The following is a 23,493-nucleotide window of genomic DNA, read 5'->3' on the forward strand; positions in this document are numbered from 1 at the left end:
TGAATTTTGTTTAATTCTGTGATCTACTTATATTCATGCAGGCTGTACTTAAATCCATTAGCACAGATTTGGAGTTATTTTAAGCAACAGCAAAAATCCATTTCAATCAGTGGAATTATATCAGGACTGAGTTTGTCCATTTTACTTTGACTTCTTTATGTTTATATGATAGTTATTTTGTGAACCTTCCAAAACCAGTGCACCTGAGAAAAACGTACATGAGGTAAGAGAGACAAATATGCCTTATACATATGTAAGATATGCCTCAACTGAATTCAATATTTGATCATAGTACATGCAATTTGAATTTTTCCCTGTACAAATAACCATTTCTTTAATTAAAAAAATTATTTCTTTTCTTCGAAAAAGAAGTAATGACATTTCAGGGGACATGCAAGCTATGTTTTTCAGTTCATCAAATGAAGGCTTGAGAGAATTTCTGGGCTTTTAATGAGATCTACTCAATTACAAAAGCACGATTTTGGTACTCAGATAAACGGAAGACACAGAGTTGGGGTGCAACTGAAAAGAAAAGTGAAGAAAAGAACAACATTTAAATCCAACCTTGAATTTTTACCATCCAAGTAGGTCCACTTTTAGGACTACAAGTAAACCAGTGGCTCAGACAGCGCCTGCTTTACTGCTGCGCTGTACAGGAAGGCTTTCCCAAATTGGATACTTAGCAATTTTGTTAACGCATTCACTTTCCCACAGAAAAACCTCTCTCTGAGATAATCAGGCTGATGAATTCCTCAAAACATGGATATTATCCATATTTTTTGGAAAATCTGGTTATATGTGTTAGAGCTGTAATTTCAGGATGGCGTTATCTGCTAAATCAACATTTACTAGGACCTGTGTTGGAGCTGGGGCAGGAACCGTGCGCCCCCCCTTCCCCCCAGCCATGCCATTCTTCAGAATGAGAAGTAATTTTACCTGCTAAAATAGGTACTGTGCAGATGCTAGCTAATAATGCACTTTAGAAAAGCTTTTAAAAGAGAATTATAGGAATTACAATTCCTGATTTTGTTAAAAAGACGAGGATGGGATTCAAACAGAAGGAAGTTCATTATTACTCTTTGTCTATATCCCCAAAGCACTGGTGCGCTCTGAGTTAACATCCTTCTGCACGACCTGTCCCAGGGCGTTTCGTTTCTATTAAGCGGTTGTTTTAGAAGGGCAAGGTAGGCCGAAATTAACAGCACGAGTGTTGCTAATGGCAACGGTGAAAAGCAGATGCCCTATTTTATTTCCTTTAAGGGGCAGTTACATAAGCTAGGCTCTCCCAACAAAGTGATCATTCAATTTTGCATGGTATAAAGCTTGACAGCATGGCTTAATGAGCCCTAGGTATGTCGTGAGAATTTCAGCTCTGGTTTTCTGTGGGGAAGCAGGCTGCTACAGCAAAAAAAGTATCCCTTGTGAATCTGCTTCTTGAACGCGAGTTGAGTTTCTATTACATATTTTTCTTCATTCTACGTAGAGCATTCTTTGCTGTCGTTAGGATTACAGAAACATTTGGGGCCCTAAATTACCTTTGCCAAAAACAAGGGAAGATTTTTTTTATTTTACTTAGAAATGGCTACTTTTTAAAGTAGCAGAGTAAACTAGGTTTTGAAGCTGACCGTGACGGGTGTAATTTCCACCCTTTGCTTAGTAGGTTTATCCAGTAATACCTTTTCCTCCTCCTGCTGTCTCACCTTTTCTTTTTTCATCAGTGCTTTCAACTAAACTGGCCTGTAAATGTAAATCTAAGTGCTATAAAGCTACTGTTAATTCGAATTCAAAAAAGATCTGGAAGTGATGTACACACCAGAAAAGAAGCAGAAAGAAAAAGACATTCAAAGACGCCAGGGCATCCTGCATGTAACAAAGCAGATGTGTGCAACTGAAGGGCAACCTACAATCAGCAGGACTAAAACCAAATTCATACAGGAGATCATGATAGAAGAGTTTGCAGGCCCTAAGTTCATTAATTACATTCGCATTCTGGTAACTGTAGCATTTTTTGCACACTGACTCCTTCAAACAGGTTCAAAACAGCCACGGATGAAAATATTGAGATGGGTTCTTGGACATGACTAAGTTATTTGCAACTGGCTTAAATATCAGCAGGCAACCACAAGAGCAGGCTAGGGCTGTTCTGGGAAATATCGCAGAGAGCTGGGACGGAGACAAATTCTGCACTCTGGTATGCTGGCAACAGGGCTACAGGCGTTATGATTATTCATCCTGCTGCTTCCGTGACATTAGCCAGATGTAATAGCTCGAATGCAGGGGAAATACTTTTTCTATTAAGGCCAATTCATTTTAAAGACGATCAGCAAATTAGAAGAGCAGGTGAATTTTTCTGAGCCTTGATAGTATTTTTGACAAATCAATGTAATTTTTTTTCATATATTACAATATAAGTACTCTAAACGTGCTTTAGCTGCTACACAAAGGCAACCACGACAGCTTTCCCTCAACTAAAGCTGTATCTAAGCTACCTTTTACCATTCCTTCACAAAACAAACAAAAAATGCAGCCTTTAATCAAATTACGGAATTAAGGAACGTATCATGAACTATATTTTCTGTAAACTGGACAGGAGAATTCTCTGAAAGAAAGCAACTTCAAATCTCTTTCTCTGCCCATATGCTTTTAGCCATTGTCACAACAAACTGTTTATTGCCCTCGTGGACCACTTCTCTTGCACTACGTAGTCTCACGGTTTATGTTTTGACACTAATTTGCCTGAGAATTTAGTGACCAAAAAGTACTTGTCTCAGATTTTGGGATCATCTTGATCTCTGACTAGACTTATGAGAGAGGTATTTGAAGAAAAACGTCAGTGATTTTCCCATGGAGTGGAGATGTGGCCATTTTTCCCATGAGGCAGCTGCCTTTTTCCCTGCATCTCCCTTCCCTCTGAAAAACAGAGAGCAGGGCTCAATCCACACTGTGTGACTCCAAGGGCTGTTCATGTAGTCATCTCCTCATGGATCCAGTCTGACATCCCCGACGCTTTTTGTGTGCCTGAATTTACCCTCATCTATGCTTCTACCTTTCCTGAAGGTAGGCTGAACTTTTAGGGAGTGGATAGCCTTTGTTTTTCTCAGAGGTGTAATTCTCCTGTCCTATTTCCCAATGGGGATTTTCTGTGTTTGGAAGGGTCTTCTTAAGGGTAGAAGGAGACGTTATAAGGAAGCAAACCTCTATGGAGGTAAGAAACTAAGATTGACTAAAAAGGTTACCTAACTACCTTCTTAGAAATTTCAGAGGCCTGAGCTAGAGCTGCCAACTCTGATGGTAAGCTCTGGCTCTCCAGCAGCTAGACAGCTGGGAAATGCTATTATTATTTTATTTTTTATTTTTTGGTAAGCTATTCAGCACTAACTTTTCCCTCAGGACAGCGTGGCAGGTCAGATTAAGGTTATCTCCCTACCTGGTGCCCACTCGACTCGTTGCTCAAAGAACTTCATATATCTTTGGATCAGTTAACATGGCTGTGCTTTGTACGTGCTATTGAGCAGAATTAATATTAGAATAATATTAGGCATTATGCAAGACTTGCGCCTTTAAAAGCAGCAGAAGCTGCTATTAGAGTGACATCTGCAATTGATGTAATTAACATACCAAGGAAGAGCTTTTAAATTCACTGCAGCAAGCAGACTGCTTTGGATTACTGGTTGCTTACTTAGAACAGCAAAAAAAGAACCCAGAAATAGGAGTAAACCCTGTAGCCACGCTGCTGTATGTCACCCTGTAGGAATCAGGGATTACTGGGGGATGCTGCCTACACAGTAAGCCAGACACAAAGACATGTTTCTCTCTTAAGGAATGTCTCTGAAGTACTCTGAAAAATCCCTAAGAGATTAAATTGCTCAGTGTTGCACTCATATAAGTTATTTTATGATCAAAATTACAAGTTGAGGGGCATAAAAAGAGGCTTACACTCTAAAAAAAGGCATTCACCTTATTGCACTTATATTCACTTGCCACAATATTCACTCTAGCAATAAGAAAATAACAAAAAATAATCACTGCATTGAGGTCAGGATACAGATAAGAAATTTCATTTTATCTTTAAACTAGCAGTAACTGGGTAAGGACCCACCTTAAAACTGTGCACCTAAGTAAACTGCTAAAACGCCTACTGTGAAGTGCCTTCCTTGCTACTTCCGATGGTTGGCTGCAATTGTATGTACAATGATCTATTTATATACTCATCTCTAAGACTTAAGTGCTGAAGTTCGCTTTAAATTTTAGAGTTTAGCTGTTAGTCATGTTATCATGAAATGACACAATGCATTACTATGCCATGAAGCAGGCCTTTTGAATACTCCATGACATGTTCAAAGCCAAAAAAAGCATGGCTTATCAAATTCCAGAAGTAAAACAGATATTACTGTTTTGATTGTCTCATTTGCATTCCTTTATGTTTCTAATAAACTCTTTCTTTTCTAGATCCTCTGTAATCACCAGAATTTTACAGTATTAGAATTGTAATCAGTTTTTCAAAACCAGAGACTCTGTACACACAATATTTATTTTTTCCTTTCTTTCCTCTCCTTCGAATCCTCTCTCCTCCCAGACTTAGGCTGTGGGGATTTACACCAGGACACTGAACATAAACATCATCCCTTTTTCCACTTGTACAAAAGTAGAAGGCTGGACCGGTCCCCTCTAAAGTCCTCATTCCATGTGTTAAGCCACTTTATTAAAACTATCTCCTGTCCCTTAAAATAAAACTAGGTTGTTTTCTTTTTACTATGCAAAGAGATTAGAACTGCTTCATTATTGCAGGGCAAACTTCCAAAGTGGTTCATAATCAGAGCAGCAAAGCGTGTCTAATGCCATGTCTCATTATGAAGCCAGTACTTGGACTCTAGTCACTGGAGTAAGTTTGGAGGCGCATCATGCTCTGGCTGATTGGGATGCATGACTTTAAAAATTCACGTTTCTGATATAAAAGCACGTGAAACACGCAGGGCGGTTTCCATCCTATTTTCTCCTGACACTGCAATTGCTCACTGAATGAAAGTGCTGGCAACGTTCGCATACAACAGAAATGCTGAGTTGTTGCACCACATTAACTACTAAAAGACTATTAAATATGCAATTAATGCGACATTCTCTAAAGTTTGATGAGCCAATTAATAGTTCTTTATATTTTCACAGCACCTTGCCTCAAGGAATTTTAAAAAGCTTTTAAACAGTAATTCAGTTCTAGAGCTCTCCTGTAAATCCTTTGCACCATCTTATAGACAACGACACTAAGGCCAAGTTAGCACACCAAAACCCACCTATAGCTCAGAAGGTTTTCTTCCAAGCATATTCACTACCTTCCAGCACTGTGAGGTCATGACAACATACCTTGTAAGAATAAGACCAACAATCATAGCCCCCACCAGTCTCATCTACAAGTGTCAAGAGTGACACTTCTGCTAGTCTACAAGTACAGGTAGGGATACCAAGTTTCCTCTGCAGTGCAGAGTCACTTCAAGATCCCCTTTTAGAAAATCTGAATAAATACATATGTATATGGCACCATCTACAGTCTCCATTGTCAATTTGAATTTGTGGTCAAAACAGATTAATTAATCCAATAAGCATGACCAAGCTGTCTGTGAAATACATTAACCTTTTATTAACCAACACAAGCTACCACATAATGTACAGCTCAAAACACCTCCTTCACAAAACCGAAAGCCATACTTAAAAGACATGTTATAAAACAGACCCTTATAATAAGCTGGCACTCCGTTTGCCTTGAAGAACAAATATGTGTCTCTTCAATACGTACCTAACTATAAAGAGTTTTCAAAATCAGGACATTTTCCTAAGGAAGGTAGATAAGGATTCTGAATAATTGATTTCCCCCAATAACATGTGCAAATCAAGATTGTTATAGTTGGTCCTATATTGGAATCATTACATTATAATCTATACTTGGAAAAGAAAAATCACAACTCAAAAGAAATTCTCTCAGCCTACTAGTTCTGCTTTACCCTTCTCTCCCCCCATCTTAAAGCAACGACCTTTTGCCACTCCATCCAATCTCAACAACTGTAACGTCAGAATTCAGCTTCCCATGCACCAACAAACATCATAGAACTACTTCTTATGCCAAAAAGCAAATACAAATTGTAATATTTCACAGGAACTATGTGGATGAAATTAAATATATATATATATATATATATATATATATATATACACACACACGCTGGAAAGGAAGAGATCACACAGTCAGTAAGAAAGGGTAAGTCCAATCTCCAGTAGGATACATTCTGATAGTCAGGAAAATCTACAGGGTATTTTGAAAGCCTCAGAACTAAAATTCATGACTTTAATTTAGAAGACACGACCTCAACAGAAAGAAGGGTTATATAATGCATCATAATCGTCCCTAAATCCCTCTTCCTTTTAATTCCTGTTGTTCATGAGCGAAAAGTCCTTTCTGCCTCTGCTTCTGAACAGCTCCTCCCGTCTCCTGCAGGATAGCTCCTTCCCCAGCCCTCCCAACCCAGCTCCTCCAGCACAGAGGGTCCCTGTTGCTCTCTGAGGGTTACACCTCACGTCCGGAGCATCATCGCTTCCTACAAACTGTCTTCCTGTCAGGCAAACGTTTGTGACAACTCTGGGAACGAAACCCAGAACCACTGACCCCAGGTTAAATGCACGTAGCCACCCCGCCTCACTTTCTCCAAATCAATCTGCTCGTTTCAGGGAGGAAAACAAACCTCTCTCACACACAGGCTGGTCCAAAATTCTGAACACATCCCAGTGCTCGTGGGCTTCTACCTTACCAATTTTTCATTTTCTGAGTCAGAACTCCTCTGCACAACAGGCAAGAACAGATGCAAATGCATCAATGCTGCAAATGCAGATCTCATTATTCACAATTAAAAGTATTTTCATCCTCGAACAATTATTATATAAAAATTATGACTGTTTTTGAAGGAAAACAGTAAGTAAAGGTTACGTGAATCTGATTTTAATGCTTCTTAAGATGTGGCCAGACTACTGAAGTAATTAGGATTTTTTTTCTTTCATCTCGTTTCACATATAGTTCTTTGCACCTTTCCTGGAAACAGATTTCTAAACTGCTCTAAATACCTGTCCCTTCCTGATCAGGAATACAGTCTTGCTGGTATTAGCATTTCTCAAAGCCTGTTCTCTTAATCACTACTTCCTATGGCTCAGCAAGAACTTTCAAAAAGCCTTAAACACGTACAGTTTCTTTTGCTCCTACTTTCAGGTCCGTGTTTCTACTGATTTGTTCTGCACATTTCTTCTGCAGTAAATCATCCAGCATCATTGGTCTCATGTGGCTGCATGCCTTTCATTTATGTGAGCTAAAATCCAACTATCTTATTGACTGCAGCTGCTTTTAAGTATACTTGGGTGTCAGCAGTGATTTACTTTTTAATTATTTTATTTTAGAGGAGCAGTCCTATTGTGTTCTTAACGGCCACTTTAAAGGCAACACTCAAATGAAATCTCAGCGTACAAAACAAGTTAATTCACAATTTCTTAACAAAAGAATCTCCTACAATAATATTCTTCACAAAAATCTCACCACGTTTTCCAAATCCTTTACATTTTAGCATGATGATTAAGGCTGGCATTTTCTTGAAGTATGTTCCACCTGAGCGTTCTTGAGAGATTCCTGCTGAAAAGACCAGCAAGGGCAGTACAAAAGATAAGATTATTTTGGTCTCTCTTCAAAAAGCCTGAGAAACTGTTTTACGAGTTTTCTATTTCTGCTGCAAAGACAAGCTCTGAATCCAGTGCTCACCAAAATTAAAGACTAGGGATTTGATGTTAGAAGGCCCATTTCTGTCCTCTGATATGTGTACATAATTTCTCTTGTCTGCAGAAGCAAATGTATGCTGTATCTGGGGCAAAACTGAGCATATAGGTACGCTGGTCAGTATTATTCAGTAAATACAAAGCATCATAATCCATTGCAGAAATGTTCTCTCTGCAATGGAAACGTTAAGCAAGAAAACATCTGTGAACCTGCAATGTACGACACATCTATCCATATTTTGCTGACCTGATCTTACCCAATACTTCCTGCTAAAATGTCCTGGGAACGCACTGTCTATTGTTGCTCTGACACATCAGGTCATGTATGAAGCATCAGATATTAAAAATATTTATGTGAAAATATCACATACTTTTTGCATTACCATTACACTGAAGCATTATGACTATGAACGATAAACATTTCCACTGGCTTCAGACAAATACCATACATGTACTCAATTCAGTTTGGGATCTAAACTCTTCCCTTTCGATATAAGTATTTGTCTGCTGAAACTGAAAGCCGTAAAAGCAATTCTGAAGATAAAATTCAATTTTGTCATCAAAAACGAGGTCCAGCATTTGTTCCTATTGTGATCTCTTGCTGATATTAGAGCAGGGAGCTCTTACAGTGCTCATTAGCTCTGCGTATTTAGCACTACATAGTCTTTTCATCTGTATGCTTACCTAGGCCAAGAAAGGAAGATATATTTAGAAGCTCCATCGTTTTGCAGCGCACAGAAGGCCTCATGCACCGTACTAACATTTCAGAATCTATACCCTCTATTTACCACTTTATTCCATTATCTTTACTACGGCATTAGCTCTGATGCGTCACAGAAGCCTCTAGGGCCTAGAAATGACTTATGAATGCACGAACTGAAGCATAATCATTAAGAAAAAATGTAAACATCACAATTTCACATTGCACTTCATTAACATTCTGAAAAAAAAGAACAGTCAGCAAGTTTTCACGTCCAAGTGAAACATTTTTATGCAATAACAAACATTTAAGGTAAAAAAAAAGAGCTTTGTCTCAGTGAGGATGGAAATCCAGTCCCATGAAGCTCTGCTGAGCACCATCAGTACCTGGTAATGTGAAGATGAACTCCCCAACAAAATGTCATGTATTTGATGTTACTGCAACCCAAAGCCTAAGATAGGATCTGTCTCTATGTTCGGAAAGTGCCTGGGTATTTTGGGCTCTAAGTCTGATAAATAAGAACAAAGTGTTCAGCCACTCAAGTTGAGACGCATGGGTATGTTAGTGGCTTCCAGCTCTTTGGATGGTCAGAATGTGCAGGTGCTCTGTGATGGTCATGCACATATTCCACGAGCAAAGAACCACCTGGCTAGATGCATGAAATGTAGCCACATTTGCAATTATGAGGATTAAAAGAACTATTACAGATTTTGGAAGATCCTACCCTCTTCTCCCTTTACTATGCTACAGGTCTTTCTAGATATTCTGAATAGCTTCTGAAACTACTTAACCTTGATTCATTTGGAGAGAGAAAGAGAAGAAAAAGGAAAAAATATTCACAAGAAGTATTAAGATTACTGATTACACCTGCATCAGAATTTTCTTAGAGGAGGGAAACTGTGAATCCATTTATCTTAAAAGGAAGCCTGGAATGGAGTGTTAAATTTAGAAGTTTATTCTTGTTTGGATTTTAGCAAAGGTCCATTGGCTGAAACTGCACTCTCTGGAGAAACAAGGCACCTACCTTGCTTTTCGAACCCCTGGCATTTAGCAAGTGTGTTTTTCCAAAAAGAATTGGACTTTTGTTCTAGGCTGTGAAAGAGGAAATTGGCCTTGCAAAATCTGGTCCTTAAATTACCACAGCTTACTGTTATTATTAAGGTGTGACTGAAGAAATTCCAAGAGTGTTTTCAGCTTGCAATGCTGGAAGATGGGATTTTCCACTTCAGGAGCAGGAAATAATTTTTGCTAAAATAACTTAAGCGAAAATAATCAATTGCATATTCATCTTTGAAACACAATTTATTTTGGAATACATAATAACTTAAGGGCTTATTGTTAAACAAAATCCCTGAAATAATTCCCCTACCATGTTCATTATAGTGATTTCCATTTATATCCGTATGCAGCTGAAATGGCTGGGTCGCTACAGAACAATCTCTTCTCAACGCTGTCAACTGATCAGTTAACACAAACTATTTGACACTTTTTCCAATCTTATCTTCTTATCCATGCATTTCTTCTTTAACATCTGCCTGATTGGTGATCTATAACATATCTTATTGCAGTAAAGGACTTAGTCTCATCAATGTACGTAGGATTTGAAAGAAATAAAATTCATGAAGAGCTTGTATATCAAAATGTTTGATGTTTCTAGGCTGTTTTATAAGTGAGGGTTCCAGCACAATAAGGAATATATTGCTGTTAACTGGTAAGAATTATTCATTTATTCATTGTGCAAACTGTAGGCCAAGTTCTTGTCATAAAGTTCTTATTATCTGATGAACGGAGAACTTGAATTACAGCTAATCTTGTGCAGACTAATGTAAAGTGTAGTACTTCTAATACATTGCCTTACAGAGAAAGTAATCAGATCAATAGCTTGACCAATTAATTTACAAGAACCAGCCCTCTGTTTATTGAAATAAGATAGTGCTAGCCATTAGCAGTATTTAAAAGTTAATATTGCTATTATAACTATGCTATTTTATATAAAACATAAAGGCTGCTTCTCAATATAATACTTCAACTTGCAGTTAAAATAATGCAATTTCTAATATGCATTTAACCAATTTGCTATATAGCTTAAATACATAAAATCACAGCATAGCAGTTACAGCATGTCAGTGCTTTTCTTGTTTTGTTTGTATAAGGAGTCTAAAGCCCTTTGACTGCAAATAAATGGTGCCATTTTAAACAATAATGAAGGGAAAATTAATGGCCTCTTCTTACTGTATTTCACACAAGTATAGTGTAAATGACTTCATTCAAGTATTTGCCATCCTTATTTAATGTAGTAAGTTTTGGGGGTTTGTTTTCAAACAAACATTAATAAGCAATAGCTCCTTTTGCCATCGGAACACGGAAAACAAAGATTTGGATACGGCGTTTGTGAAAACAGGAGCACACAGTCAATGAAAGATAGGTATGAGGCAGCAGGCGGAGGTGACTACGTCCTTACACGTCTGCAGTTTTTATAAAGATGCTACTGACAATTTCATCTCTGAAAGAAACCGCTTCTCTTCTGAGATGGATACTTTGGAGCAAGCAGCGTGTCGCCATTGCAGAATTTCTGTATTCCTACTAAGAACAGGTGTAGGAATTGCCAGTATACAGGTTTATGGTCTGTATAGGAGGAGATGTCTCCTAGCAGAGAGATGCAAAAAAGACAGGCCTAGGTTATAGGCCTGATAGGATCACATGCTTATTTACATTCACTGGTGATCTTTTTTCCTTCGGAATTGCTTGCCGGTTTCTGATTGCTTCCCCTTGAAGAGCAGCTTCCCAGTCTCCCTGTTATAACTGACAGTAAAGCTCACCCTCCTAGAAATGTCAGAAACTGACCCGCACTTGGTCACTGGCAGATTTCAAGGAGATAAAGAGCAGCAAAATGGATGTGTATTATTTATAAGCATATCCTACCAAAACTAGATATTTGTCTTCAAAAAAAGACTGAGGAACTGTTAAACCCTCACCTCTACGGATGCACTCTTCAGTCCAAGCTTGAGTCACCTGGACAGAGCAACGTACATAAACATGTATTTGTCTTCTGGAGCTGCACTTGGAAAAAAATGAAAGGCTTCATTCATTCTCTAAACTTGTCAGCCGGTACTTTTCGAGAATACTACGGTTAAGTGCCTGTAGGATGCTTCATAATCAAAATAATCACCCAGAAAATATGCTGTGGTATTCCTGGTTGTCATGTATGCTTTCCCTAGACAAGTGAAATGTTGGAGACTTTGCACCAGTTTTTCCATAGCACAGGTCTTTATAATGAAGTTATTCTAAAATTCTGGACGGTCTCCAGTTCTCATTCTGCACGTTCCATCATCAGCCACTCTTAAACAGGGAGGACAATGATTTTTTTTTTAAGCGCATCTTAATTAGTATTTATTGCATATATGAGTGCTTCAGTAAAGGTTATACCTGATTTGATAGGATATATACCTAATTGCATAGTTGATATGTTTACTTTGATGAATGACTTAACATCCATCACCCAAATTCTCCAGGCAGTGCTGTCTCCTCCAGGCTGGGGACACTGTGGATGCTCTGGGAAGTTGCTGTGGATTCGTTCTTTGATTAATAAGAAAATTAGGATAGGTTCATGTTTAGTATTTTTTAAATCAACACTTTCTGTAGCACAGGCATAGCATATGTATCTGTGCTTTCTAATGAGAAGATACAGTGGGGAAAATGGTAAAAAGAGCAATTCTCTAAATGCTACACAGCTGTTGCAGTTTATGTAAGAGCCTGCCTTGCGGCTGTGTTTGGCAGAGGTCTGTCCCAGATGACCGCTCTGCGTTGCCCATTGCCCACTGCCATCCTCTGCCAGTGCGTACCACAGCAAGGCATGCTGCTTTCAGCTGCGCGCGCACCAGCACGTTGAGTTGTAATAAAAAGGAAAATGCCAGGGAGCCACAGGACAGGCTGTCAGTCAGGTCCTGCCAACCAGGAGGCTGGATTGCAGGCTTCCTGCACAGTCACGACTGTTTGGGGAGTAACGTAAGAGCCAGCCGCTTCTTCTAAGGATAATCAGCACCTGCACGAATGCAGCCTTGGGGTGCAGCGCCGAGCAGGACAGAGCTGCAGGAAAGGCTCTGCTACCGCACAGCGCAGGAGGCTGGACAACGCTGTCCCCTGAGCACCTCCTCCTCGCGGTTTCGCAGAGCGCTGCCTCTTTTTAAACGTATATATATAAACTATGTAAATTACTCTAGTCCATGCACATTAACAGCATCTTCAAAATCTCAGACGGCAAGCAACACAAAAAAGAATGTCTTAACAGAAGTGAAATCTAAGCAAATGACCATTATGTAGCCTTTATTCCATTAAAGTAATTACCATTAATACAGAAAAGAGGTTTTAATGTTAAATGTCTAATTCGAGCATTAACTTTCTATCAGGCTCCAAAGGACATGTGGTCTGTAAGCGATAAAAATACTTACTCTTATGCTGAAAATGAATTCATAGTTTTCCTTCAACTATTTCACAGGAAATATGTTTTCAATATCTTGGGCAATTACATTTCCAAAACATTCCAGTGTTTATCAGAGCGTATTAGAGTGCATACTATCCAGAAATCCCATTTAATAATGCTTATTACTAGGAAATTTAAAAGAGATTACCATCTTTCTTTTTATTTTAACCTTATCATAAGTGGCCCTTCTTAAATAAAACTGCCAACCAGCTCCTTAGAAGAAAAAAATTAAATCATCCCTTTTTTCTGAAAATTTTAAATAAAAATTTAAAATGGTATGAAAATTTTAATTCAGTGAACATTGTTGTGATTTGCTACTATGAACTTTGAAGATGGACTCTGATGTGCGTACATGTAAAATCTGCAAAGCCTAATCTAGTTTCTAACACATCCTAAATCCACAGATAATCTGGGCATGAAATAGAAGCACCAAGATATATTCAAAGTGGGCACAGGACTGATAAATGATGCCCAAAAATAAGAGTCTTATCTTGATAGCAAGAGATGGAGGCCTAAGACCGCGAAACGGAGAATGCCAGCTTCGGTGGGAGTGCGCCCCAGGGATTCACCGCGCCGAGTTCACTGAGCCCCACCTCTGGCTGCCCTGTCATGACGCACCAGCTCAGGTATCTTCTCAGGGAGCTGCCAGAACATTGCAAGAAAGAGAAAAAGGAAGACAAAGGGGAAACGCTCCTACTGAATTACACTCATCCAATAATCGAGAAGCACAGATTAAAAGCAATACCCTAGTGCTCTAAGGCACAGTAAGAACAGCAGTTTACCGGTGCAGATTTCTGTCTATTGCTGATCAAAGACAACTGAAACGCTGAATTCCAGCACAACTGCATTTGACCTGGGAGGCCTGTATAAGCCAGAAACCTATAGTGGACCATTTTTAGCTGAAATTCACCCTGCTAAATTACAGTACTTTGATCATTTCAAGCAGCCAGTGTCTGTTCAGCTTTGAATATTTGCTGTGATGCAGAATAAAATGTGACTTCTTGCTATTTTAGATACTTCCAACAGCATTAAAAACCACTATGTCTGCTACCTTGTCTCAGCTAATTAACAAAACACAAAACACGATGAAAGCACACCAGTTGTGCCACCGCTGATTCACTAACAAGATGGTCTTTGGTGGGTCTACAGGGACCTCCTGTACCCTTGTTGCAAGAACAAGCAAATCTTTTGTTAACACGTTCCCATCATAACCACTAAAAGCATCGCTTCATCCTATAATGCTGCAGTGACTAATATTAATTTTCACATAAACGGCCTTGGTCACGGGAGAGACAGTAGTGCAAGCTCACCTTCCAGTTTCAGTATTATTTTTTCTTCTCCACTGGCTCACATGTAATTTTAACTATCCTCTCCCGTTTTCTCCCCATATATTTTTAATATCCTGTTGTCTTTCAACTCAATAGCAGCTGCCTAGGGCATGGATTATCTCTGTCTTACATGCCTATAAAAACATAACACATATACGCCTAGAGACACTGATCAGGTCTTTATGGCACTGCTGCAACACAGAAAATCAATGCAGAAGTGAATGAAGGTTATTATAACTGAATCCACTTAGGAATTAGCGGCTCCTAATACAGCAGCACAGATCAGAGCTCCTTCACAATTTCCTTTCTTTGTCATTCTTGACTGCCAAAAAGGATTTACACGGAGGGACAGGTGATGTTTTTCCTCTGTAGGAGAAATCAGCTTGTGCAGATCTCTTTGTTGCCATAGCTAGGCTTGTTTAAAGCTAGTCTGGGTAACTGTGGGGTAGACACACACAAGTAAATATCACTTGGCAGAACTCATCCCTCGCTATTTCTTACTGCCCCTCTTGCTGCTCAGCCTCCTTCCACTCTTTCTTTTGGGCTCACCTCAGATCACTGTGCAACAACCACAGTCTGCCCAAAGCCAGGGGCTTCTGCTTTCCGAGGAAGCATCTCTCTAGTTCTTATTCCCAGACTCACCCCTAGGCATTTCTGGTCAGCAGTATGATATGTGGGCAGAAGGACTTTCAGCCTAACCCATCAGAGAAGCTACCATGTTCTTAAATACCAGAAACTACGACTGGCAGGAAGGATCAATCTTTGCACAAGAAACACAAGATTCTGCCATCTCAGCTAAAGCCACAGCTGCATGCTATTGCCAGCAAGTAACACGTTCCTATCCTGGAAAGACAGACACTGAGAGGGAAGGGAGGAGAAAGCGAGAGGCAGGGAGAAGAAGAAATGTTTATTTTTATTAAGCCAACATATTAAAACAGTATGTTAAGGCAACGTATTACATCATCCTATGAGCGTTCATTTCAGAACAAGAAGCCTGTTCTGAAATGAGCACGACACTATGTAAATCAAGGGCTAACATCATTACAGCTGGATTACAATGCTTCACTGATAAAATTGTCACAAAATAAAAATTTGCTGAAGTAGAAGGAGATTGTAGAAATACAAATTTGTTTACCTTCAAAGTTTGGGCAGGTTTCTGCTGGTAATATGCTTGGTCTCCTACCTCGCAAGCTGCTCAGGAGCCAGGAAACCCATTGAGTTCCCTCCTGACTAGCTACTTAAAGGTCCCACAAATCCAGGAGCAAATTGAGTATGTTTCTAAATGGGACTCAGTCTTTTACTCAAGCTGTGACTTTTATTTTTTTCTGGCTCCCTACCATGGAGTTGAAATTAGGCTGCTTCCCCCTGCCACAGACGGGGAGAATGGAGGGCTCTCCGGGTTTGCGAGCTCCCTGCGGGTGCACGCCTGCCTGTAAGCCACAGCAGCGCTCCAGACTACCAGGAAAGGGATCTCCGGGCTCCCCGCAACTCTAGGAGCCTTGCCTGAATCTACGGCTCTCTGCCATTACCCTGGTCAACTTCCTGAGAGCTGAAGCCAGCCAGTTCTGTCTCAGTTATGGAAAGCAAACAAACCAACCAACCTCAACGCAAAACAACAAAACAAAACAACACAAGGAAAATATTCAAAAAAAAAATCAAATATTGTGCTACTGAACAGCTATGAACAGCTAATGCAGCAGTCTTATGCTTATTTTCGGCCACACTGAGTTTGGTCACTCTTCCAGTCACCCACTATTCCAGCCGCCCAGGGGTCAGGATGTGTACAACTTGCTTGATTGGATCAACTGAAATAGTTCAGGTGCTGGAAAAGCACCTTAAATTGTTTTGTTGTTGTTGTTTTTTTGAAAAATTACATATAAATACTTAGGAACGTCCCTCTTGAAAATACTACCATGTATCTACATTTCCACAAGACTATTACTGTTGATTAGAAGATTAAAACGCAGAAAGAGCTTTTAGCAGGAAGACAAGGCAGTTCTGTTCCTTCCTTAACCAAATGAGCATCATAAATTGGATTTCTAAGTACTTTTTAAAGAACAGCAACAGTTATTAAGCAGTAGATATTTTGGCTAAAAAGGGACAAAAAGCATAGGCAATTGTCTCCTTTAAAGAGGAAGCAAAGGAGATGCGGAAGGGAGGCAGGGTTATTCTCTACACGACGGCAGAGTAAGCTCCAAGGACCAGTTCTGTCTCCTTGGGCATCTAAAACCCTCCACTGGTAGAAAGAGGGGCAGGAAGAACAGCAGAGAGCAGCCTTGCTTTGGATCCCCCGTGTGCTTTCACATGGATCTATATCTTGGAAGAAGAACGTGCATCCTGCCAACAAAAATCCCAGCAAAACTGCACGTGTGTCTCTGAGCGATACCAACTTCGCTGAGCCAACCAAACTTCTGACTCAAGTTTGTGACTGCTCCCCTACTTCTTTTCAAAGGGAGTTCAATCGTTCTCCTTTTGCTGAGGTAAAATCACAGTTTTGGTACTTGCTGAAAAAACACACACTTCATTTTCTTAACATAAGTTTGCAGTAATGAGGGTTTTATATACATCTAAATTATACAATTCGTGTGCTCAGTTTGTGCATAGGCATATGGAAGTCTATCTGAAAATGTGACCCACAGAATAGGTGCCAGATAAATACGAAGATGATGTGTGTGCCACACAGAGGTCTGTGAAAATATAGTCTGGTCTTCCAGCATTTCACTTGGGACACTGCGATTTCCTATGAGTAAGCGTTACTGAAAAGAGAGTATTTCATCATTTTCATCTGGAAAGGATTGTAATGCTGAACTGTGCCACAGAAGAACGAGGCATCCCTGCACTGCAGGCCCGAAGGGCACAGTGTGCCAGAGCTGGGTGTGAAGCAGCCGGAAGGCCCAAAGAGGAGCCGAGCGCTGAACAAACACTGAGCCACGTTCACAACTTCTAACGCATGTGAGCACGCTTACAGGTGTGTTACACCGACAGTCTTAAAATATTTAATTCCCTCATCTGACCCAATATCATTTTACTCTCTGAAGACAGACAAAAATCTTAGCTTACATCTCCATCAGTCCGAGCAAAAAATTAAACTCTCCAGCTCGATACTCCCTTACTTTGACTTGTTGTGAATCCACTAGTGATTTTAAATCCCATTTCTCACACCTTCCAATGGGCAGAAAAAGACCCTTCTACAGAAACCTGGAGAAAGGAGTACCTCTTCCCTGTGCTGCGAGCCCACCACAACTCGCCTGTGCCTCAGCTCTGTTCCGCGCAGTGACTCTCTAGGCTGCACGCCGCTCAGCAAAACGAATAGTGACAACTGCTGTGCCCTTGGCTTGTGAATATACTCTCAATGTTAAGCTTACTGTGTGTATACTAATATATAATGTTGCAAATGTATTCAGCGAAGATGTGAATGCAAATGGGTAGATGTGCATGCTGCTCATATGTGGAGATATCACCAAATGAGATGCAGGCACTTGAACCAAACTGTCAATTAAAACATCTTGGACGCTCTTCCCTTGGCAAAGGGCTGTACTTAGTAACATATTTATAAAAAGGTTTACATTGCCTTTAATATTCTGTTTTTTCCCCCAGATGACAGAGTAAACATTAAAATCCATCAGTGATGACCCCTACATATAACAAAATAAAACCCACAAACAAAGAAAAGTAAACACAACAGAAAACAATGGCATGGAAAAAAATAAATCATCAGCTATATGCTGACTTAGGATCTATCAGATTCATGGGCAGCTACTGTGACTTTGCACAAGCCATCTGACCGTAACTCAGTGGTGGGTCATTTAGGCCACCAGCCTTATCCCTGGCAGCAGTGCAAATATCCCTTAAAGTCCCCTTTGCCCCCAGTTCCTCTCACTCTTATGTTTTATCAGCTTTGGCTGCACGTTCAGAAAAAGCTCTAAAACAAACCATTGGCAAAGTAGAAAGGTCTTCATGTTGATTAAAGTTTTATTCAACCTATTCTTTTTTAATTCTTTTAGTAATTTTTTCATCTCTGGATTATTTCTCTTCAGAACTGCTGGCATCCCCAAAATTCAGTTACTGGTCTGCTAGGCTTCAATAGATTAGCTACTTACACATAATGTTTGTTATCGCGTTTGTTACATTGTTATATCACACTGCTATATTATAGCATTCATAGTGATTGTTACAACATTCAACAAACATCATGATGAAATTTAGTTTCTTTTTCCAAAAACAAAAGCACTGAAGGAAGAGGTTGTGCATTAATATGCAGCTACACTAGGATGACACGTATCACTTAAAGACAATATTTTATGAAAAAGTATAAATTAAGTGACGGCAAAAATGTAGGTAGTCTTTGCAGAAAATCTGACTGATGTGGGAGAATTTTAATTTGTTGTTTCGCAGGTGGCACCACGTCATTTGGGAAAATCTAGCAATTGCTCTGTTCCTATAAACCCACACACTGGTGTTTTCATTCTAATGATGCCAGGGCTCTTCAAGTAGCTTCAAGAAGCTGAACAGTGTTGGCAATTTTTGCCCAAAGTTATTCCTTATCTCAAGTTTCTGTCAATAACAGAACATTCCCGTTAATTCATCTCAGAAACACTGAATAGATGGTATCGTTTGGTTTTGTTTTGACTGTACTGACATACAGAGCATATTCTAGCTACCACAAGACAGCACAATATTTTCAAGGAGCAGATGGGCCAAAGCTCATTTTTATCTCACATGAAGGCCTATGACTAGAGCACACAGCTTCAATTTGCTCTTGTATGAAGCACAGCTACTTGCAGGTGGAGGACCTCATTCGCTCTTGCCAAAATCAGCTACTGAATATATCTATAATGTAAATTCAAAGAAAAATAACCTGTCTTCTCTGCACCGTATCTTTGCAAGTGCTCTCCTTGTTTCCCTAAGCCAGAGTAGGCCAGGAGTCAGCTGGAAATGGCTCCCTTCTTGGCGTACAATGTATGTGCACTCATGTGCACTCATGGCCACCCTCTCTGGGAACTAAGTATTTCCTTCATAAATTGTAACAAGGTTTGTGTTAAATGTCTCTTTTATATGGCTGAACTATAAAACAGAGCACTCTCTTTTTGATACTCTGGAGAGCGTGAGATTAAAGTGGAAGAAAAACAAGCAAACCAAAAAATCCTCCAAAAGTTTTATAAGAGGAAATCAAAGTCCCTTACCCAATATGCTTTTAGTCTAATAACTGCTTTCATGCACGTAAATACTTTTTTATCTTGCATACCTTGTGAGTTCTGAGGTACTAGTAACCTGAGATGTTATGAAAAGGAGGATAATCAAGCCCAAAAGTACGACAACTTAGTGAAGGAAGATGTAGTTGAGAACTAACTCTGAAACTGAGACACAGATTTCAGTTCTGTGCTGTGACATTACCTTGCTCAAACTATAGCAGTATTTTTAAAGTGACATAGATGCTTTACTCCCGTTGCAACGAGTTTCCATAAAGTAAGCATAATCCTGTCCTACCCTGCAGAATTCTTTCGCATACAAGTACTCGAAGGAAATTATATGCTTGCAAAATATAATCCTGAGAGGCATATAAGTACACGCTACATTCCTGCTCTCACACAATTTGGAGGAGCAGCTGATACCCCAGAGGGCTGTGCTGCCATTCAGAGAGATCTCACCAGGCTGGAGAGATGGGCAGAGAGGAACTTCATGGAGTTCAGGAAAGGGAAGTGCAGGGTCCTGCCCCTGGGCAGGAATAACCCCCTGCAGGCACCAGTACAGGCTGGGGGCCGACCAGCTGGAAAGCAGCTCTGCAGAGAAGGACCTGGGGGTCCTGGTGGACAGGGTGACCATGAGCCAGCAATGGCAGAGGTGAATAGCTGACTTTATACATGTCAGTAGACATGTGCTGATGAAAACCAGAGGATACTCAAAGGCTTTAAATTCACACTTTAAGCAACACAATTAAGTTTATTGTCAAAGACGGAAAAAGTGGTATCAACCTAGCTGAAAAGAGGATACAGACAGAGTTATCTTCATAATTAAATAATTCATATACACTTATTATCAAATCTTAACTAGAATCTGTTTCTGTCAGGTTTTTGCTCTTCTACAGGATTCTGCTTTGCCTCATGTATGGTTGAGAAAATTTTTCCTGGCAATTTTTAACTCTGATGGTTCTGAATTTTTTCTTCCCATGCCACAATATGGATATGTAGAATGAACACAAAACATAAGTAGCCTGATTATTATAATTATTTACAGTAAGGCATCTTTATACTTCTGTGACACTACAAAGAGGCCTTGATTTGGTCTCATTAACGATGCACTGAGGAACGTGCACGCAATAATCAATCTAGCCCTGTATTAAAGCTGAGGATGTTTTCCATACACTTAAGTTTTGTGAATGAATTTTGGCCTCCTACCTCTTCAGGCTGCCCAGATATAACAACTGGATGAAAAAATCAGCCAGGTATAACTCTTTTCTTAATTATCTTCGACCAGAATTCACGATTTTTCTGAATCAAGGTACAGGTTTGCACAGAAAAACTTATGCCTGTTTACCATGGAAAACTTCAAACCCACAATGGTTCTTAGTGGAATGAATACCAGCAGAGCCAAGAATGACAAATGTCAGCTGGATATTATCTGATTTTATTCATACTGAAAAAAACTAAAAGATCAAAAATTTCTACCCAAATAGAAAGGAAAGCAAAATTTATAGCAATTTGTCATTTTGTGACTCTAGAGATGAAAGAGACATGAACTGTAGGCATCCCATGACAGAAGTGTTAAAAACAGATATTTCAATTCATCTAAATTCAGCAAAACAAGATGCAGACTTTGCTTTATAATTAGGGTTTTTAACCTGACCTTCTATTTCACTGAAATTATTTAAGAGTTTATATTTCAACTTAATAGATATCAGAGCTTGTTTAAAGAATTTTAAGTAGTATATTACTGATTGTGCCCAGTAAATTACACCTCTAATGGGATGGGAAACTCATCAATATAAGACTAGAATTGAATCGACATAATCTGAGCCCAGGTCAAGAAAATTTGACTCTGCTTGCCCTAGACAATTTGATGTGAATGAACATGATTTATATCACAGAAAAGCCTTGTCTTTGATTTTTGAATCAAAGAGCTAGGAAGTACAATTCTATAGAGACTGACATAAAAATCATACTTTCAAAGTACAGCACAACTGCAGTACCAAAAAACCCCATACCTCTATGAAAATCATATTCAGTTTCCATGTTAGCCAGAGGCATTTAAAGACCACCACTAGAATTCATCTTTGTATGTGTTAAGTGTCTGTCAACAGAAAGAGCAGAGCTAGTCCCGGGGGCCCCTGCTCTAAGCCTAGCTCAGATTTTGAAAATCTGCGACCAGAGACAGAATCTGACTTGGGCCCACCAAAAACCAAGGGTATGTCTCCATCCTTCACACAATGCCTTGTGTGGAAGAAAGCCCACTGCCAACAGTGAGGCACCAAGCAGGGAGACGTGGTGTATGCCTCCCACACCGACAGAAAGTCCTAAAATAGAATCTAGTCCCTTGTTCTGAGTATGCTGCCCCAAATGTGTTAGCATGCCCCATGCCTAGCAGATTTCTTCTGAGATATATTAAACTTCCTATTAAAATTCCTATTCGTTTGTTTTCATGTTTTTATCATTGCTGCTAGAAAAGTAGACAACTGAAAAAAATAAGCAAAGAGGAAGTCACTTGCAGCCATTTCACCACAGTGAGACTAATAAACTCCACAAGCATTAAAATATCATTTGTATTCATTATTCTTTGTGCCAGATGGGAGCTTTTAGGTTATTGCACCACATAATGATTATAGAACACCAATTGTTAATATATGTTTTCATTCTGAAACTATCTTTTCTCCAATATGCAGTCATTTCCTCTAAAGGCAATGCTACCTTAGATAAGATACCTTAGTATCTCCATTTTTTTCCTTACAGAAAACCTGATAACTATACAGAGAACATTTGGCTATCAAGTGAAAATTGCAAGTTTTTACAAATGACCGTTTATGTTCTGAGTAGTTACTGCGGATTCTGTTCACAGGTTAAGAACTTCCACTACAACATGCTGACAGCTATACCTCTGAAATAAGTAAAAATCATTCTGTTGACTTAGAAGAAGTTACGGAAGTTCAGAATTTGGAGTAAAGTGTGCATATTGTGTTGGCTCCCTTGTTTTGGCCAACTATTGTACGTTCAATCTCTAGATACTCCTTAACAATGACGTATAGATACATATAGACAAAAAAAATCTATGCTATCAATTTACCTGCAGACAAAATATATTTCTCACAAACGTGCTGCAAGTGCCTCTGAGACAAAAATAAAGAGCGAAAAAAGATCTTTCTCTGTTAAGCTTTTCTTTTGATAGTGAACTCCACTGCAGACCGATGAGGTGCAGACTAAGTATTTCTGAGCGATCAGCAAGCCAGAGAGCATGAGAAGTTGGCCTCGGTTTTGTACCATACAAGACGTCATCGGCCTGGACCCGGAAGCACCGTTTGGAGTGAAGGAATAATTCATTCCCCAATGCTGAGGGAGCTTTTGCCAGTATTAGAAAGTAGAACAGAAAAGATGATGAGATTTTATGTTGTGCACAATTGCCTATTTAAAAATGAGTTGGCATCAAGGGCTTATTTTAGCCCTACTTGCCAACAGTTAATTTTTAAGAGCAGCCCATTTGACTGACTTTGAGCTGGGACTCATGGGGTTAAACACTGAGGACACGACTGATTTCAATAAGCTTATTTCATCTCTAATACCGCAACTAACAACTATGAATAGTTATAGCCAGTAATCAGCTTAAGCTTGAAAAAGAGAAGAAAAGGTGAACTAGCGGGAACGTTGATCCTGGTCCTTGACATTCCCTTTATCTTCCTGATAAACTGTATTTCTTTCAACACATGTAAGTTTACACAGCTTTGACTGCTTAATGTTGATGCCTTCCCACATATTAGCGCAAGGGGTAGCCCTGTGCTGTTTGACATGCAGCAGCTGCAGCCGGCGGCTGGGAGCTCGCATGCAGCTCGCGGGCGTCAGCCCGGACAGAGGGGAAGGAGCGAGGAGGGAGATGCCCCGCGCCCGTGCGAGCGGGCAGCGCCTGCCCTCAGGCAGCTGGACTCTGCGCTTCATCTTTGGAAGCACCAAGTAGCTGCAGCTCCCGCTCCAGTCAAAGACAGA

The 23,493-nt window shown here is 39.7% G+C and overlaps 1 protein-coding gene and 1 long non-coding RNA gene across 2 annotated transcripts in view; one reads left to right on the forward strand and one right to left on the reverse strand.

Annotated features, from left to right (window-relative positions):
- The window catches only part of LOC104147431 (uncharacterized), a 170,494-nt gene extending 156,314 nt beyond the window's left edge, over positions 1–14,180 (forward strand). Inside the window, exon 6 of the long non-coding RNA XR_011141396.1 lies at positions 13,385–14,180. This is a non-coding gene — a long non-coding RNA (uncharacterized lncRNA). The remainder of the gene's footprint in view (positions 1–13,384) is intronic.
- Positions 1–23,493, reverse strand: part of SPON1 (spondin 1) — a 204,618-nt gene that overhangs the window by 44,331 nt on the left and 136,794 nt on the right. The window lies entirely within an intron of this gene.

Source organism: Struthio camelus, chromosome 5, assembly GCF_040807025.1.
Source record: "Struthio camelus isolate bStrCam1 chromosome 5, bStrCam1.hap1, whole genome shotgun sequence".
Classification (NCBI taxonomy): domain Eukaryota; kingdom Metazoa; phylum Chordata; class Aves; order Struthioniformes; family Struthionidae; genus Struthio; species Struthio camelus.